The sequence below is a fragment of the Grammomys surdaster genome, unplaced genomic scaffold (assembly GCF_004785775.1).
Source record: "Grammomys surdaster isolate TR1022 unplaced genomic scaffold, NIH_TR_1.0 125276, whole genome shotgun sequence".
NCBI classification, from domain to species: domain Eukaryota; kingdom Metazoa; phylum Chordata; class Mammalia; order Rodentia; family Muridae; genus Grammomys; species Grammomys surdaster.
Genome location: NW_021620156.1, coordinates 273828 through 284117, shown reverse-complemented (window position 1 = coordinate 284117; position 10290 = coordinate 273828).

Genomic DNA, 10290 nt, shown 5'->3' with positions numbered 1-10290 from the left:
CAGGTCTTCTTACTGAAATGCCAGGAAAGCATGAATAGACATGGACATGATTAATAGAATTAGAATTTGCATATATCAGTCTCTTAATGCTAGTTGGACAGGTTTGTCACCATGTTTTGGGGGATCAAATGAAAGCATCTATACCTGGTGAGTCTCAATGTCATATTTTGTTCTTTTACACTCCAAAGGGATTTTACTCTGTACATTCATATTGTTTATATGCTTTATATAGTATAGAAATGCTAATCATTCATCCAAGACAAATAAAAAAATAGAGGAAGGGATCTTGTTCACATCTACACAAATGAAGTAATAGAATACTGAAACACCTCCAGAGTGTTCTCAGATATTACTACCCATAGTCTACCTGCCAGGACCTGTGCCCTTCTCCGGCCTTGAGCAGGCCTAAGAGACCTTGCTTACCACAACAGACAAAATAATAGGATCTTGGTGGAACTACCTACCTTGACTGCATGACAATAGACACCTAGGTGGAGTCACCCACCTTGGCTGCGTGTACAGCCTGCTACATGAACTTTAAAGAAGAACTGCCCCTGGGCTTGCCTTGAGACATCTCCAGCCATGACCTGTGACCAAGAACTGATTATTCCACCCAACTCTCCCAGCTGAAACTAGGAAGGGTTTGGGCGGGGTCTTCCTCTTTAAATTGAAAGCTGAACATTAAAGCATTGAGCCTTGATCAGAGAACTTTGTCTTGGCTTCATCTTTTCTTGCCCTCCATCCACCTTTCATTCCCAGCCCTCTTTTCAGGTGAAACCATTTGACTTGTGGCAGCTGGCTGGCTACAAGGACCCTCTGTTGATCCACAGCCCACTATCTCTGGTTATCTCTTACCAGTAATTTTTCAAACTCAGACAGGTAAATCAGCTACTGAAACAAAGTGACTTAGACTTAAGACAGATAAAGAATTTGTAATTATACAATAATCTTAGTATTTCACCCCTGATGGTACTCTTCCCTGTTGGTTTACCTTCAAGAGATAACCAAGAAAGAAGAATTCCCAGAGCATGACCCTTAGCAACCCGTCAGTCAAGAGTGACTCCAAAACTCAACTTGGTAAACTTAGGTGTTTTATTAGATTACTTGAAGGAATGTGGTAATAGCTTGCTTACAGAAGAAAAAATGATTCAAAGACATGAGCATTAGGAAAGCCCACTATGACATAGTTCATAGGGAGAACATAATGTTAACATTCTGCTAAATAGAGACATAGCAACAATTCTAAAGACTTATTTTTACTGAAAAAGTTCACACTGTCTCTAAATCCTTCCTATGTGCATTTCTGAAAGTACACAAAAATTAATTCAAGGATTCTAAACAATTGCTGAATCTTCAGAGAATTAAAACAGAGTGCTGACCCATAACTCTGACAACCATAGCAAATTCTGCTACTAAGGCTTACCAATCTTTTTTTGAAATTTTAGCAGAATGATTAAAAGAGACATGGGTGGTTTATAAGGAAACAATGTATTGCAGATATTATTATACATATGCACATGTAAGATGTAGTAATTTTGACAGTAAATGAAGGTATATGCAGGCCAATCCCAAGACAGTGTAGTAATAAAAGAGGATAGGCCAGAAATTGCACATCTGTTGAGCAGTTATGTGCATTTGATAGTAGTTCAGAGAAGAACAGAGTCAGTTTTCTGTGCTGTTATAACACCATGCAGGTGATTAGGGGCACACAGAAAAAAAAATTGTTCTCAATGTGGGAAGAAGAAGAAGAAGAAGAAGAAGAAGAAGAAGAAGAAGAAGGAGAAGGAGAAGGAGAAGGAGAAGGAGAAGGAGAAGGAGAAGGAGAAGGAGAAGGAGAAGGAGAAGGAGAAGGAGAAGAAGAAGAAGAAGAAGAAGAAGAAGAAGAAGAAGAAGAAGAAGAAGAAGAAGAAGAAAGAGGAGGAGGAGGAGGAGAAGGAGGAGGAGCAAATGAAATTATATCATTGATTGGGGGATGATAAGATTCATATAGGAATACTAGAGGAAATTTAGAGTAAGTATGTACAAAATACTTCATGTTTAACTGTTTAAGATTTAATGAAAATACTTATTTACACACAAAAGGAAGTAATGTATTTTGTTATAAACTGCTGTTGCATGCTATTTTAGTACTCTATCCTCCTTTAGCTCCAAAAGGATACCATGTGAACAGCCCCTTACCAGATTCTCTTGAATCCTTGGATAAAAGACATAGACACACAGTTGTTCCTTGTTAACTTGCCTTAGGAGACAATCACTGAGGGATACTATCTCTCTCCTAGAAAAGTGTACCCTTACCAATTTCTTATCACTGGTCCTCCACCTGCCCTAAACTTCAGTTGCCAAAGTCTCCTGACCACCCACCTGTAGGAACAAACTGTGTGGCCACTCCATCTTTCAATCTCATATGGTTGCCTGATACTTCTCTCTCCAACACATGGCAAGAATCCTCCCTCTCCCTCCTTATGATTCTCTTTTTTTCCTGGGACTTGGAAGTTCTGCCTCTGCTTTCTACCCAGCTATTAGGCAATGGCTGTTTCTACTGACAGATCAAGAACCAATTGGAGAACAGAACCTTAGCATCAGAACCACTCCCTACAAACTACATAATTAGAAAATATAAACCTGTGAATAAAATTTCATGCATCTCTGAAGGTGTTGTCCAGTAAATGAGTTACTGAGATTTAAGTAATCTTATGGACAAAATTGCTTTGTATTATAACCTCAAACCATGTCTATGTAAAAGTTGTGCTGTGTGTGATTTTTCTCTGTACAGGGTGAGCTCGAAATTCTCAAAGACCTCAAGCATAATATGTACAGTTGGCTCCATAACATCTATCTAGAACCTGACAATCATCTCCACCATTTTCAGTCTTTGAATAAGTCCACCTGAGATTGTGAAGCAGTCAGCACCAAGTGAGACAGTGGAACCTCTTGACATTCTGTAGCTTTAAGACACTCATACACAATATTTCATAATTGATATAGGAACACTGTAAGACTACTTTAAAAACATATGGCAATATGTGTGCCCCAAATCTCTTTAGGTTTATGAGAAACATGATCTTGGAATCAGCTCACTTACTTGGCTTTCCCAGATTCTCTCAGCCCTCAATATATTCCAATTCCCTCATCTTTCTACCCCAATTCACACAGTTAGTACCCTTCATTGATGCATGATTATCCTCACTTAATGGTTCCCTTCAGTCTAGAATTTTGTCTTCACCTGTACATATGTTTTATTAACATAATGTATTCAATCTGCCATCGGGTGACATACTAGAATGAGGGCTACTGCTAGACATGAAAGATCACCCCAAAATCTCTGCCTACCTAAAATTACTATTTGTACAATTCCAAATCCCTAGTAAAGCTCAAGCCTTATGATGGTTGTGTTTTACTTACTGGATAACCCTATCTGGGGTTGCTCAGCATACTACTCTTTTGGGAATTGTATGTATTGAATATGTCTTTATTTATTCTACCAATTTGTTGGTGTTATGTGTATTGCCAAACAATTTATTTTGCAAGAGGTAGCTCATTGGTAGATAATCTGTCTGGCATGAAAAGAATTGTTAATACACAAGCATAAATACATTTTTAGAATTAAATTTGGTCACCTCTCTTGGTTTTTCATTTAAATCAAGAATCCGTTCCTGCAATAAGATGAGAATATGAGTAAATTCTACTAAGCATCCTAAATATTCTATTGAGTAATTGAATCTCAGAAAGATATGTGAGCTTTGGCCAGTGGTTAGGACCGAATTTATCCTTCTTCAAATTCTGGCTCACAAATTCTCTATGACCTTCACCTTTCAACATTGACACGTAGTGAGCAAATATTGCCATGTCTTCTAGGTGAGTAGAATTTAAGAAGCCCCCAGGTATTCTGTGTATAAAATTCTTTTTATAATTTTTCTTTATATTTTGTCAAATATTGTCCTTCAGTTGATTTAATTATCTATACTAGCACACAAACCTAACAAAGTACAACAAAGTTTCTCAACACTGTTTTAAGAAACATGGTAATGAATTTACAACATGCACAGCAATATAGTTCAAAGGTCCAACATTTGAATTTTTTTCTGAGACACAAGGCAATTTCTTAATTGTGATGTGATTTAATATCCAAATTCATTTTAATACTTCCAAAATAGTACAGTAAAGAATATATATTTCTATTCCCAGTATGAAATGGTAATAAAGAAATACTGGATCAAAGCATACAGAAATTAAGCAGGGATATTACCAGACAGTATTTCCATAGTTATTTTCTGGGACTTTCAGTTCTAGGGCTTAGATTGCTACATAAATTCTAAGTTTGAATACAACTTCCATTTGTCTTTAATGTTATGTCTACTACTGGTATCTGATTCAGATTTCTCAGTATCTCAAAACCTGACATCTCAAACATCATGTATCTGCACTGAAATCTAGCTTCTACTTCTATAGCCAAATGTACTGGCTTCTTATAACTCTCGATTGATGTTGTCATATACACTGGATCTCCCCAGTGTCTCTCTAAATTTCTATGAGAAGACTCAGTGTCCCACTTGCTCTCCATTTGACAGCCTTCCAAATCTAACACTACATATGATGCTTGATCAAATAAGACATCCAACATCAGATGTATCCTTACACATATCAACCATATAGCACTATAGTCTAGATTTGGGGGCATCCCAAGGGAAGAACTGCATTAACCAGGACACAACAAGTACATAGACAAGTCAGACTAACTACACTTTATTCAAATTATACCGTTTACACAAAAGGCAGAATAAAGTTTTACAACAGTTTCTAGTTCTTAAGAGGTGCTGTTTAACTAACAATAGCTTTTCTTAGTTCAAGGTGATCCAAACTTCCTTTTAGACTGAGAAACCTGTCTGCAATCAAAGTCTTAGATGTGTTGCTTCTTATAATTTAAAAAAGAAAATTTCTTATGAGAAAAGGAACATGAAAGTCACTTTCTAAGATTTTCAATTTTCCTGGAATAACACCAGGATTCTCTGCCTGAAAAAGTATGCCTTCTCATTATCTTAGTATACTAAAATTCACAGAAACATCCTAGGTTGCTCAGAAGCTAGCAAGCTGAGAGCAGTATCCACATGCCATTTATCTACACACTATGTTTGGTATTTTAAAGAAATTAAATATCCTGAGCAAGCAACACCTCAAGATTTCTTTACAGACATCCTGTACCTTAACTTGGTAAGGTCTTACCTTGAGAACATTTTCCCCAGTTCAACTATGAATCAGGATATGCCTTTCATGGTCAGTACTCTTCTTACCAAATATACTATATTTTGTTCTATGATTTGGTTGTAGTCCTAAGCTTTGTTATATACCTTTAATTTCCAAACAATAAGTTTTGTATTTCTTCCTAGCTTAACTGCCAAGTCCCATCTACTATACCCAGCAAAACTCTTAATGATCATTGAGGAAGAATCCAAGATATTCCATGAAAAAAAAAGCAAATTTAACCAATATATTTATACTATTCCATGCAAACTGGGGATTGTAGAAGTATAAGTGCAAAAAAGACCAGATAACTACACCAGAAAGAAAAAAGAAAAACCAATAAATTAATCATCTCACAGCAAAGCAAAAGAAGAGAATCACACAGAATACCAGCTCTAACAGCAAAAATAGTAGGAACCAGCAATCACTGATTTTTAATATCTCTCTACAATAATGGACTCAACTCCTCAATAAAAAGACATAGACTTAGAGACTGAACACACATGCAGGGTCCATCATTTTGCTTCACACAAGAAACACATCTCATTGTCAAAGACAGTTTCTACCTCAAAGGAAAAGGCTAGATTTTTTTCCCAACAAATAGACCCAAGAAACAAGCTAGAGTAGCCTTTCTAATATTAAAAAAAAAAATAGACTTCCAAACAAAAGTTATCAAAAAACATTGGGGAATGACACTTTATACTCATCAAAGGAAAAACCCACCATGATGATGTCTTAATTTTCAACATCTATGCCACAAATGCAAGGACACCCACCTTCATAAAAGAAACTTTGCAAAAGCTCAAAACAATGTACTTCACTCAATAACTGTGAGAGATTTCAAGACTGTACTAACTAAAAAAAGAATACAAAGACACACACACACATACACACACACACACACAAACACTAGGAAACCTAGAAAAAATGATGACTTTCTAGGCATATACTACATACTAAAGTTAACCATGATCAAGTAAACTGTCTAACCTCTGTTATAACCCCTAAGGAAATAGAAGAAGACACTAAAAAACCTTCGTAAAACATAAAGCCCTTGGACAGATGATTTAGTGAAGCATTCTCCCAGACCTTCAAGGAGGAGATTTTATGAATACTTCTCAAAGCACTCTATAACAGAAAAGAAGAAGGAACAGTAATTAATTCTATAAAGCTCTACTTACTCTGACACCTTAGCCACTCAAGGACGCAACAAAGAAAGAGTACTTCAGACAAATTTTGCTTATAAATATTGATGCAAAATACTCAATAAAAGTCTCACAAACCAAATCCAAGAACACATCAAAACCATCATTTACTATGATCAAGTAGGCTTTATCCAGGGATGCAGGTGTGGTTCAATACACAAAAATCAGTCAATGAAATAGACTATAAAAACAAACTCAATGAGAAAAATCACATGATCACCCATTTAGATTCTGGTAAGTCCTTTGACAAAATCCAATTCCCCTTCCTGTGAAAAGTCTTGGAGAGATCAGGATTTCAATATCATACCTAAATTTATTACTTTTAAGCAATATACAATAATCCAACAGCCAATAGCAATTTAAATGTAGAGAAACTTGAAGCAACCCAGTAAAATGAAGGACAAGACAAGGCTACTCACTCTCTTCCTATCTATTCAATATAGTACTCAAAGTTTTAGCTAGAGCAATAAGACAACAAAAGGAGATCAAATGAATATAAGTTGGAAAAGAAAAAGTCAAGGTATCACAATTCATGGATGATATTATAGTATACTTAAACAACTCCAAAAATTCTACCAGAGAACTTCTACAGCTGATAAACAACTTCAGCAAAGTAGCCAGATCTAAATTTAACTCAAATAAATTAGTAGTCTTTCTTTATATAAATGATAAATTGACTGAGAAAGAAAAATAGGGAAACAATACCCTTCACAATAGTCACTAATAATATAAAATATCTTGGTGGAATTCTAATTGAGCAAGTAAAAGATCTGTATGACAAGAACTTCAAGCCTCTGAAAAAGAAAATCAAAGATATCAGGAGATGTAAAGGTTTTATATGTTCATGGATTGGTAGCATTAACATAGAAAATGGATATCTTACAAAAAGCAATCTACAGATTCAATGCAATTTCTATCAAACTTTCAACTCAATTCTACACAGACCTGGATAGACCTATCCTCAATTTCATATAGAAAAACAAACAAAAAAAACCCCACGAAATGGAAAACAATTCTCAACAATAAATGAATATCTGTGGGAATCATTGTCCCTGGACTCTAGCTATACTATAGAGTAATAGTGATAAAAGCCACATGGTGCAAGCACAGATACAGTCAATCAATGAAATAGACTTTAAGAGCCAGAAATACATCCACACACCTTTATATACTTGATCTCTGATGAAAACAACAAAAACAGACTGGAAAAAATTAAGCATCTTCAACACTTGGTATTGGTCTAACTAGAGGTCTACATAGATAAGAATGCAAATTGCTTCATATTTAGCAGCTCCTTGTTTAAAGCTTAAGTCCAAGTGGATCAAGGGCCTCCATAAAAAACCATATACACTGAAATCTAACAGAAGAAAATTGAGAAATAGCCTCGAACACATTGGTACATGGGAACATTTCCTGAACAGAACACCAATGTGTGAATAGTAAAAATGATGCTTAGTGGGAATTCATTATTATGTTAATAAAACAGCACGCTGAATTTTGTATTTATTTATGTGTATCCTGAGCCACTTGTTAATCATGAACATAGAAAATCCATGACACAGTCATAAAGAAAATAGTTAAAAACCACAATATACTAAAATCTTTAAGACTTACACCCATGTAAAGTTCTCATTTTACTTAGATGACTCAACACCAAAATAAGATAATGTCAATATCGATGGAATTATTCATCAAGATCTTGGAGTGTAGATACAACCACCAAAAAGCTGTAAAAGACTTAAGAACACATTGAGACCTTATGACTAGGATGTTAAATATACCCTGTGTTTCATTATTAAGTATAAAGACCTCACCTTTCATGATATGGTACAAAGAAACCAAAAAACAACTTGTATTTCATCTTCAGCCTAAGATATGCAGACCATGACTACTTCCCAAACACCAAACTCATTCTGTAAGTCTTTGGTGAATGACTTTAATTTTCAAAGATACAAGATTATGCACAATACAGTCAGTGTCTCCATATTGATCACAGCAACTGAAATCAATTGTCCACATTAATGAATACTTAAGGATACATTATGTTCATGGAATTATAGTCTCTCCTTGAGAGAAATTGAGGAGAGAAAACAGAGGCAATAATCTATGAGTTATTATGAATCAGGTTCTCTAGCATCCTTTGTTATTTTAATATCTATATAAAGAATAGGCATCTTTTCATATGTATTATATACATACTATTCATTGGCAAGACAGGACATTATAATATGTATGGTAGATGACTATGCAAATATATATGGACCTTGTAGGTTCTGGAGAGACTCTACAACTATGAAAATATGAAAGCTGGTACCACAGTTAGCCACATCAGTTTGTGCTCAACAAAACCATACAAGTCACTTTTTCATGGATTTAGGGAATCTGTAGTTCAATTCATAATTTGCCATGATTTCAAAAATTGATGTCATTCTATTAAAAATAAAATTTCTATTTATAGTCTGAATACACTAGGTATCCACATGCAAGTTCAATTTGATGACTGAGTGATGGATCCACTATTTATATTTGTAGCAAATATTTTTTAATATTTCTTGTAAAAATATGTAGTGAGATGTACCAAAACCATTATTCAAGTATCTATGAAATATATATATCAGGATAACATTAACATTATTATCACAGTGAAGTAACTGTGTGAAATAGAATGTGTTATTGTGTGAAAGTGATTTAAAATGACCATTTACCAGCAAGAATATTAAAATTGTTGTGTGTCACTACACACACAACCTAACATGAGATACAGTCCAGGACAGTTATAGCCAGAGCTTAGAGGATCTAGCAAGAGCAGAGACTGGGCTGGATCACAGAAGCTGTTTCTCCAGATAACTGAGAAGACTTAGCAGCTGCAATGTGACAGGTGTTCATTCTAATAAATTCAGGTTCCTGTTGGATAAATGATTGAACAAATCCATATCTCCATTAAATTTCCCATGTGACCTTCAGTAATTTAAGCACTGCTATGATTTCTGATATCCAGGTTAGCTTTGTGTCTGTGCTCTACTCCCCCTACTGTCATTGCTCTGAGAGTTTTCATTTTCTTTCATCCTTTAAATTACTGTCTTGAAATTTCTTAATATAAGTCAGTTTCAAAAACTAGAGAATTTCTTCTTCTCCTTGTCCTGTATCTACTTCCAATTCAAATATCTCAAGCCACAGAATGTCTTGTGTTTACTATGACAAACAATGTTACAACCCTTAAATCCCAAATTTCAGGTACCTTAAATCATTGTGGAAATAATGAATACCCCTGTGTCTTGTTCCCAGAAAAATGAACCATGTTTCATGAATTCATAGTCACTATCATTTTGTGCTGGTCCCTTAACCTGATTATCACAGTCCAAGTAGTTTTTTTGTTTATTTTCCTTTATTTTTTTCTCCCAAGTTCTGCTTTTCCAATTTTCTTCTAACTTCATTAGTTTATTGATAAGTTTTGGATAGAAAATATCACTTAAGTATCTAATGATTTAACTCATTGTTTTTCTGTGGAGAGCATAGATATGAACACTGTTTATTCTTTAGAGATGTGACCTGATGGAAGGAACAGTTGATGAAAAGCAGTTCATTACTTATAAATCATCAGCTTTAAATCTATGAGCTTTTATCACTTTCCATAATAATCTGGTTCTAAGTGCTTGCTCTTTACTCTTTCCTTTCTTCCATAGTCTTAATTATAATACTTTACATCAGGAATTCTTCAATCCTTACTGCTATTGTAGTCAGAAGCTCTAGGTGCCCTTCAGGACAGCTAAAGTGAGCAACTGTGAAAACAACAACAACAGAGAGAGAGAGAGAGAGAGAGAGAGAGAGAGAGAGAGAGAGAGAGAGA